The sequence below is a fragment of the Nicotiana attenuata genome, unplaced genomic scaffold, assembly GCF_001879085.1.
Source record: "Nicotiana attenuata strain UT unplaced genomic scaffold, NIATTr2, whole genome shotgun sequence".
Taxonomy (NCBI): domain Eukaryota; kingdom Viridiplantae; phylum Streptophyta; class Magnoliopsida; order Solanales; family Solanaceae; genus Nicotiana; species Nicotiana attenuata.
This window is the reverse complement of record NW_017675808.1, coordinates 7,486-16,806: the sequence shown is the minus strand read 5'-3', so window position 1 is coordinate 16,806 and position 9,321 is coordinate 7,486. Positions and strand designations below refer to the sequence as shown.

The following is a 9,321-nucleotide window of genomic DNA, read 5'->3' as shown; positions in this document are numbered from 1 at the left end:
GAAAACCTCATTTAGAGTTACCTCGAATTGTGTGTGCGGTCCGGGCGCATAGCCGGAAAGCTTAAATATGAAAACCTATGAAAAATTATAAAATTTGGTTATAAAATGAGCTAATTTGACTTCGGTCAACATTGTGGGTAAACGGACCCAGACCCGTAATTTGACGGTCCCGAAGGGTCCGTAGGAAAATATGGGACTTGGGCGTATGCCCGGAATCATATTCCGAGGTCCCAAGCCCGAGAAATGAATTTTTTTAAAGGAAATTATTTTCTGAAATTGTTTAAGGAAATTTGAAATGAAATTTGATTAGAACATGTTAGAATCGGGCCCGTATTTTTGGTTCCGGCGCCCGGTACGAGTCTTATATATGATTTAAGATGTTTCTATGAAATTTGGTGAAAAACGGATATCATTTGACGTGATTCGGACCTAAAATGCTAGAGTTGATGTTTTATGACGTTTAGGAAAAATCCTTTGGTTTTGAGGTTTAATTCGTTGTTATTGAGGTTATTTTGGCGATTTGATCGCGCGGATAAGTTCGTGTGATTTTGTTGAGTTAGTACCTATGTTTGGTTAGGGGCCCCGAGGGCTCGGGTGTGTTTCAGATGTGTTTCGGGAGGTTTTTGACTTAAGAAAAGTTGCAGGTTTTTGCTGTTCAGTGCCCAGGGATTTTACCCTTCGCGTTTGCGTGGCCCCTATCGCGAACGCGTAAGGCAAAGATCCTAGATGCACAATTTCTTCTTCGCGAACGCGAAGGTTGAGACGCGAACGCGAAGCTGTGGGGGGAGACCCTTCACGAACGCGTCCTTCCACTCCCGAACGCGTAAGGTTCTGGGGAGGGGTCACCAATTTGTTCATCGCGAACGCGGTCCATAGCACGCGAACGCGAGGCTCGAGGAGTTCCTACTCCGCGAACGCGAAGCCTTAACCAGCCTGACCCATCACAAACGCGAAGGGTCTGTCGCGATCGCGAAGGGCATTTTCGCCCAGTGATTTTTAAAAGCCAAAAACAGAACCCATTACGGGATTTTATAAAAATTTCACAAACCCCTTCTCCTCCAAAGCTCTTAGGCGATTTTTGAAGCAATTCTTCACCATTATCTCTTGGGTAAGTAATCTTTAACTCATTTTCTTCATTTTTCATTAATACCCTTTAGATTTCTAGGCCTAAATCATGTGAATAAGGGTAGAACTAGGGCTTTTTGATTAATTGTGATTTAGAACTCGTTTTGGGGTCGAATTCTGAAAATAATTATATATCTGGGCTCGTGGGTGAATGGGTGATTTGATTTTGGTCCGAACCTCGTGTTTTGACCAAGCGAGCCCGGGGTCGATTTTTGGGTTTTTGGAAGAATGATTAGAAAACTATAATTAAGCATTGGAATTGGATTATTTATCATTTATTGATGTTATTAAGTCGATTATGTATAGATTCGATTGGGTTGGAGCCGAATTTGAAAGGAAAAGCGGTGATTGAGGCTTGTGTTGGTCGTGGAAACTCGAGATAAGTGTTTGGTCTAACCTTAGATTGAGAGATTAGGAGTTGAGTCCTATTTGCTATGTGGTATTCGTTGTGTACGACGTATAGGCATGGTGACGAGTATCTATACGTTGGTGTCTAGCATGACCGTGGGTCTTTATATTGTGAATATCTTGATTTCGTTATATTCTTCATGCCTTGGTGATGATTTCTAGTTGTTGTGAAAAGTTTGTGGAAGAAATGGTGACCTTTGAACATCTTGAAGTATTGGCTCGAGTTCTATTATGAATTGTGAAAGTATATAAGATGATTGAACCCTTTGGAGCATTGGCTCAAGTGGTAAAGTTATGAAGTAGAAGTGAAAGATAGAGAAGGAATTATTGAAATGTTCCCTTGCCGGGATTTAATTATTTTATTATTGTTCCCTTGCCGGGATTTAATTGTTTAATTGTTGTTCCCTTGCCGGGATTTCTATATGATCTTGTTTATTCCCTTGCCCTTGTTTGTGATTGTTGTTTGGGTGAGAAAGAGTGTTAAAGCACGAAGGGTGATGCCGTGCATTGTTGATATTGTAAGGAAAGAGTGTAAAGCACGAAGGGCGATGCCGTGCCGCATGATGTACCATTCCGTGCCGATTGTATTGATTATACGATGAGGAAAGAGGGTAAAAGCACGAAGGGTGATGTCGTGCACATCTTTGATAATTAATTGTTTTGGTGAGAACGAGAGTAAGGCACGAAGGGTGATGCCGTGCAAACTGTAGATTTCTGTTCCTTGTTGATATTCGAGTTATGTTGTTCCTTTCTTTACTTGATGCCTTTCTATTCAGAACTGTTATCTCCCCCACAGCATATTTCCCCTTCCCACATTGACTGGTTATTTCTGTATTTCTTTTTCCGCTGCATATATTCACACTGCACAGGTTTATTTGGTAGTATGGTCCTAGCCTCGTCACTACTTCGCCGAGGTTAGGCTAGGCACTTACCAGCACACGGGGTTGGTTGTGCTGATACTACACTCTGCACTGTGTGCAGATCCCGGAGCAGCTTACGGACAATAGTTGGAGGGCTTCCTTCAGTCCACCCGGAGACCCAAGGTAGACCTGCAGGCGTCCGCAGGATCTGGCGTCTCCCTCTATCTCTATTTCCTGTTTCCTTCTCTTTTATTCAGAAACAGTGTACTGTTATTTTTCAGACCTTGTATGTAGTACTCTTAGATAGTCTGTGACACTGTGACACCAGATTTTGGGTATTTGAGGTTTTAGAAGTGGTAATAGACGTTGATTCCAGATATTTTATTGTTACCTTCCGCTTAATTTTTTAAAGTTCTGCTGATTTCATGTTATCGCTTATATTGTTAAAATGAAGTAATTTGTTAACGAAGTAAGTAGTTAAGTTTGTGCTTGCCTAGCTCCCAATAGTAGGCGTCATCACGACTCCCGAGGGAGGGAAATTCGGGTCGTGATAGGTTTGGAGCTTTTGGGGTGATTTTTGAAGAGGGATTCAAGGGATTATCAGTGAGGTAAGTTGCTTGAGCCCTAATACTCGTATAGGTGGTGATTTCCCATTGTTTAATCATGTAATTAGTGAAGATTAGGGATGAAAATGAGAGGTTAGGGCTTAAGATTTTGGAGAGTTTGATTTGAGAATTTGAGGGGTCAATATGGAGTCGGATTTCGATAAATTTTGTATGTGTGGACTCGTGAGTGATAGGGCTTTCTAGTTTTATGACTTTTGTTGGATTCTGAGACGTGGTCCCGGGGGGCGGGTTTGCGTGGATTTCGGGGTTTGTGTCTAATTTGATAGTTTTTCTTGTGGAATTCATTCTATTAGCGCATATTGATGGTATTGTTCTGGTTGTGAATAGATTCGGAGCGATTGGAGGTCGAGTCGAGGGGCAAGAGCATCGCGGAGTAGAGATTGGACCGATTTGAGGTAAATAACAATTGTAAATTCAGTCCTGAGGGTATGAAACCACGGATTTCATATCGTTTTACTATTTTTGAGGTGACGCACATGCTAGGTGACGGGCGTGTGGGCATGCACCATTGGGGGTTGTGACTTGGTCCGTCCAGTAGTAACTATAAAGTTGCGTATTTGGTTAAAACTATATGATTCTTATGTGTTTTAGAAAGAGTTTCTGTAAATTGGGTTGAATGCCATGTTTAGGCCTTGTGCCAGAGCTGTTTGGACCCTAAGGGGCCTTTTTCTTACTATATACTCTCTGTTTTTGACTGAAAATCTATACTTAGTCATGTTATACTTATTTTTTTCATAACTCGGTCTTTATTACTCTGTTTTGATACATATAAATGTTGTTTTGGGCTGAGTACCCTGTTTTTACTGAGAGCCTGAGTGGCTTGAGTGGTTTATGACTGAGTGAGGCCGAGGGCCTAATTTGTGAGGATATTTATGGGATCGGGCTGCACGCCGTAGCATGTTTTACTGATTCATGATTGAGTGAGGCCGAGGGCCAGATTAATTTATGCCACGAGTTGGCTTGTTATAGCGTCCTTGGGCTGAAAGAGCCCCTCCACAGTCTGCACACCCCAGTGGGTGCAGGTACCTACTGAGTGCGAGTGCCCGAGGGGCTGTATATGAGTGATGGTGAGGTGCGATAGGCTGTATACGAGTGACTATGAGATTTGCCCGAGGGGCTGTATATGAGTGATATTTTGCCCGAGGGGTTGTTTATGATTTCATCATTCTTGCTTATTGTTGCATTGAGCCTCTGTTTGAGAACTGTTGAAAAACATCTTCAAATGATTTTACTGGAACTGAGTTTAAACGAAATGATTTGATTCAAACTCTGCTTCCTAAAAGCCTGTTGTATTTTTACAGAGATTTCATGATATGAACTTTATATGCTTTATTGCTCGTCACTATTTCTCAGCCTTTATTTACTTTGGTTACTTACTGAGCTGGCGTACTCACGTTACTCCCTGCACCTTGTGTGTAGATCAAGGCATTTCTAGACGCGGTAGAAAGTGTTGACTGTTCAGTTGCAGATCCATCAGAGTTAGCAAAGTAGCTGCCTGGCGATCGCGGCTCTGCTTTCCTCACTCTTTATCTTCCTTTAGTTGTATTCAGTTATTTCCATACTATTTTAGTCTTGATATTGTCAGACAGTTTTAGTAGATGCTCATGACTAGTGACACCCCTATGTCGGGCTTTCTTTTCTGCACTTTTGTTTTGATTTGAACTCCTTATGAAGGTTTTATATTAAATAGCTTTGAAACTATCTTTGAAATAAAAAATATGGGTTTGTTTTGGTAATGTGTCGGCTTGCCTAGTACCACGATAGACTTAGTTTTGGGTCGTGACAGTTGTTTCCTTCTTTCAATTATCTTTTAGCTAGGTTTGTCTGATTTTGATTTAGTCTTTTATTATAGACTACAGGCTTTGTATTAATTTATTTAAAAAAATAGGAAACTTAGTATATATTAAGTGTTTGATTCTTCTTTACTCGCCAAATCTGATGCTTTATGTTTACTTATTGAAAATTAGAGTTCCAAAAATAAAGATTGCAGTTCACTGTAATGGTTGTTGGCTCTTGAAACCCACTACAGTATATTCTTTGGGTTTCTAAAAATTTCGAATTCCACTTAGATTATGTCATGACCCAAATCAGAGGGCTACGACTGGCACTCGGTGCCTACTCAATCGAGCGCCATGTATCTTGTCCCTTTTTTTTATAGGACTCATCACGGGCCATGATAGGCCACATCTATATATATAATTAACAATATTAGAAATTAACTCACATAAATAATTCAAAAAGATTTAAATAGATACATAGGGGCCGACAAGGCCGTTGACATGTCATACCTAAAGCTATACACAGGACACTGTCTGCAAAACCTCTAAGAAAACATGACCATAACATATAAGTTGGGACAGCTTCCCTGACATCCTCATAAAATAAAGTAACATATATAGAACGTGACTCGACAATACTCCAGGAAGATGTGGAGCTCACCAACCAAAAGCTGATATCTGAAGGCAGGCTACAGTGGATGGTCCTCACCTTGCCTATCTACACCTGGGTGGCATGAAACACAGCGCCCCAGAAAAAGGGACATCAGTACGAAGAATGTACCGAGTATGTAAGACAGCAATAAAACGTAATAATAATAAGATACTATCTCGGGAAAAGATAAAAGTCAACTTATAACTTCTGACTTGCCGCTGAGGGCCGTAACATATAGAATAAGACTCATCTCGTATATATAAATAAAACTACAATATAATAGTTCTAGTTACCTCATTTTCGTGAGGTTAACTGCCCAACTGATCATTGGTAACTACCCGACCGACCGTAGCTCGATAGTAAATGCATAACTGCCCAACGCGTGGTAAATAATAATACATAACTGCCCAACCGGTGGTAACTGCCTGACCGACAGTAGCTCGGTGGTAAATGTATAACAGCCCAACCGGCCGTAACTCGGTGGTAACTCGATGGTAAATGCGTAACTGCCCTATCTAAATTACAAGTATCCTTGCTTTGCACCGAAAACATTTGTCATGTAAAATTTAATGTTTGTACATTTCTTATTGCTGCATAATAGCTAAAGCACGCAGATAATGCATACCTGCCATATATTCTCACTTATTACTATCCAGTATCATTTATATAAATGCTCTTTCATTCTGTTTGTTAGCAAAATCTAACAAAAAATCATAAAGTTCATATGCAAAAAAAGAGTCATCACGAGTTGCGTGGAATTGAAACAATTCCAAAACCCCAACTATCAACAACAAGAACCATAAAGGTTTTTGAGCGGAACCTTTCAGAATCATCACAAATAAGATATCTTTGACTGTTAATAGTAGAAATACTTATTAAATAGCATTACGTTTACGTATCGTTACTTGGATCATGCCAAAATGAAGGAATGGCTTACCCTTAACATACCTGGAGTAGGGAAAAATCCGTATGGTGTTCTTGAAAAAGATTGCATATTACTCCTTTAGAATCGCAAAATTTTACGTTGCTACAGTTCTAAAAAATTTCGTTGGACTGTTGAAGATTTACGTTGCTACAGGCCTTAACCACGTTACTAAATGTATGAAATCTGATTTGGAATTTTTTTTGTTTTTTGAGAATGGAAAGTTGAAGTGTTATTAGAATGGCTCACGTTCTGAAGAAATGAAATCATAAAGTTGAAGAGTAATTGGAAATTTTTGGAAATGAAAAGAATATGTAACTTTATGACACCTAATCAAGGAATCACTCTTAGTCATTTCTTTATAAGGTGGCTAGCTGCCACGTTTTGGGGGAGGGGGGATTTTTGATCTTTATTTAATATTTAATTAATTAGTTAATATCCCGCTATCCGGTAATTAATCAATTACCCGCATAATTAAGAATTGTCTTTAAATTACTTAAATTTTACTCATTTTTAATATACTTTATACATCATACTATCACGGTCATATGGTACCTTGTACGGTACTAGTTCACAAATATTGAGTATTATAGCTCGGACCGTATCTTATCCTAAATCAATAACCTTCTACAAAACTCATTTTCTTTAATTCGTGTGCCATTTATCCTTCATGGCACTTACTTATTGCTTGTTATAAATAGCATAAACATGCTAACCTCAAGATAATCTCATTCCCGAGTCTCTGTCAATTAACTGATGACGAAACTTTAACGTATGAAATGCGGGATGTAACAGATTAGTTGATTATTTATGGAGGAGATCGACGGGGTATTGTCATTTCGAGATTAAAGTCGTGAATCAAACACTGATTTCATGGATTTGAGTAAAAAAATACTTGAACTATATTTTTTTGGTCGTCGAAATTCAAAGCTGGAAAAAGACTTAAGATCCTGAAATTTCTTGCTTCTTTTATACTGAAATCTAGTGGAGAAAACAAATTTTGGATCTTAAAAAGGAAAGAATAATACTGGTGTCCAAAAATTTGAAAAAAAAAATAGAAATCACCATTGAAGCAGCTGTGAGAGAGATCGAAAACATAAGATGGGTATTCTGATTTGCTGAAGTTTGAGCTAAGTGTTTTGAAGTTTGTTGGGAATATTCATGTGGAAAAGTTGTGGAAGATCTAAGTCTGTTTGGTTAAAAATTTTGTTTGGATCGAAATATTTCAAGCAAAGATGAAGAAGGATTGAGGAAGAAGAAGAAGCAACCTTTTTTGGGATTTTTTTAATTTGCTGATTTAGTACATAAGTGTAATAAATAAAATATATTTTAAATAGTGACATAGACTCTTACGTGGCACTTTGATAAATGTAATAACTAAGATATTATTAAAAATGGTGATATGGATTCCACCTTGGCATTTTATTTGGTGGGACCTGCTGACTTGGCAGCTGACATGGAGAAAATTGAGGGGGTCAGCTGCCACGATGTAGATCCGTAAGGGTTAGGGGGTATTACGCAAACTTTGTTAACGGTAGGGATAGATTTGGACGAAAAGTATAACGGGTGGCAGAAGTAAACAATATACCATAGTAGAGGGGCAATTTTAGACCTTTTCCCTATTAAATAAGAGCTTGGTTTGGGAATTTTGTCTCCCAGATTTTAGTTATATATATAGGAATTTGAACTCATTGTAAATACGAAATGCTCTTATTGTAATATTCTTTCTGATCTATACTTTGTTCTTGTGCTTTCTTGCTTCCGGAAAAGCTCACTACACAATCAGGCTTGTGTTTAAGATTATTTAATTTATTCATTTATGTTCTTTGTTACTTTATATTTTTGGATAAAATTAATTTATGTGTATATAAAGAACGTTACAAATTCAACCGTACCATTTTACGGATAAATAATAAAATCTCTCGATTGGCACAATCAGGCTTGTGTTTTCTTCAAGATTATTTAATTTTTTCATTTATGTTCTTTGTTACTTTATATTTTTGGATAAAATTAATTTATGTGTATATAAAGAACGTTACAAATTCAACCGTACCATTTTACGGATAAATAATGAAATCTCTCGATTGGTATTCTTAAATATGAAATTTAACAAAAGAAGGTTGGAGTTGTTTTACGTTGTTTCGCAAATGTTTGGACAATATCCGAGTTGAAGTTAATAAAAGAATTTTAAAGTTGAAATCGAGAAAAAGTTTATGGCAATTGAAGTTGTATTTAAACATGAACTTTACTTAAGAAGAATTTCGCAAATGTTATAATATGTTAATGAAAAGTGAAAACTACTTCCTCCGGTCCAAAATAAGTGATTTTTTGAATGTTCTCACACAGATTAAGAAATTCACCTTTTAGCATTAATTAGCAATGGAATTGACCATATTAACCTTTACTATCTCACATAAACACTCTTAGAGGTCGTTTGGTAGCTGGTTAGAAAAAAGGTTATTCATGTATAAGGGGTAACATAACTTATACCATGTTTGGTAGGCAATAGTTATTTTTTATAAAATTCTGCATAACTAATACCATGTTTGATTGACATTTTTCAATTATGCATAAATAATACATGTATAAGTTATGAGTCAATATGTGTATTATTTTATGCGGGGTAGAAGATGGAATAACTAATACATGTATTAGTAATACATGGATAAAATACTGAAATGACAAATTTACCCCTATCACTTTACACATAAGGCTTCCTTATTTCTCTGCCAACCCGTCAACAGGTTTCACTTGCTTTCACTTTCCAACTATATACCTTGTCTTCTCTCATTTTTAAAGAACAAACTAGCAAAAGCAAACTGGAGAAGCCACTAGAAAATGAAAATACCAAAACTAAGAAGTGAAAATCAAATATGTCTAAACTTCACATAGTTCAGTAGTATGACGAAGAAGTGAAAGTAACACCCAAAGTTCCTAACTAAATACTTTC

At 37.5% G+C, this 9,321-nt stretch overlaps 1 long non-coding RNA gene across 1 annotated transcript; it reads right to left on the bottom strand.

Annotated features, from left to right (window-relative positions):
• Nucleotides 1-5,231: 5,231 nt before the first annotated feature.
• Nucleotides 5,232-6,435, bottom strand: LOC109220454. The gene is made up of 2 exons (XR_002067093.1): nt 6,398-6,435; nt 5,232-5,521 (listed from the first exon to the last, which is right to left on the bottom strand). It is a non-coding gene; the product is annotated as an uncharacterized LOC109220454 (long non-coding RNA).
• Between the last annotated feature and the right edge of the window lie 2,886 nt (nt 6,436-9,321).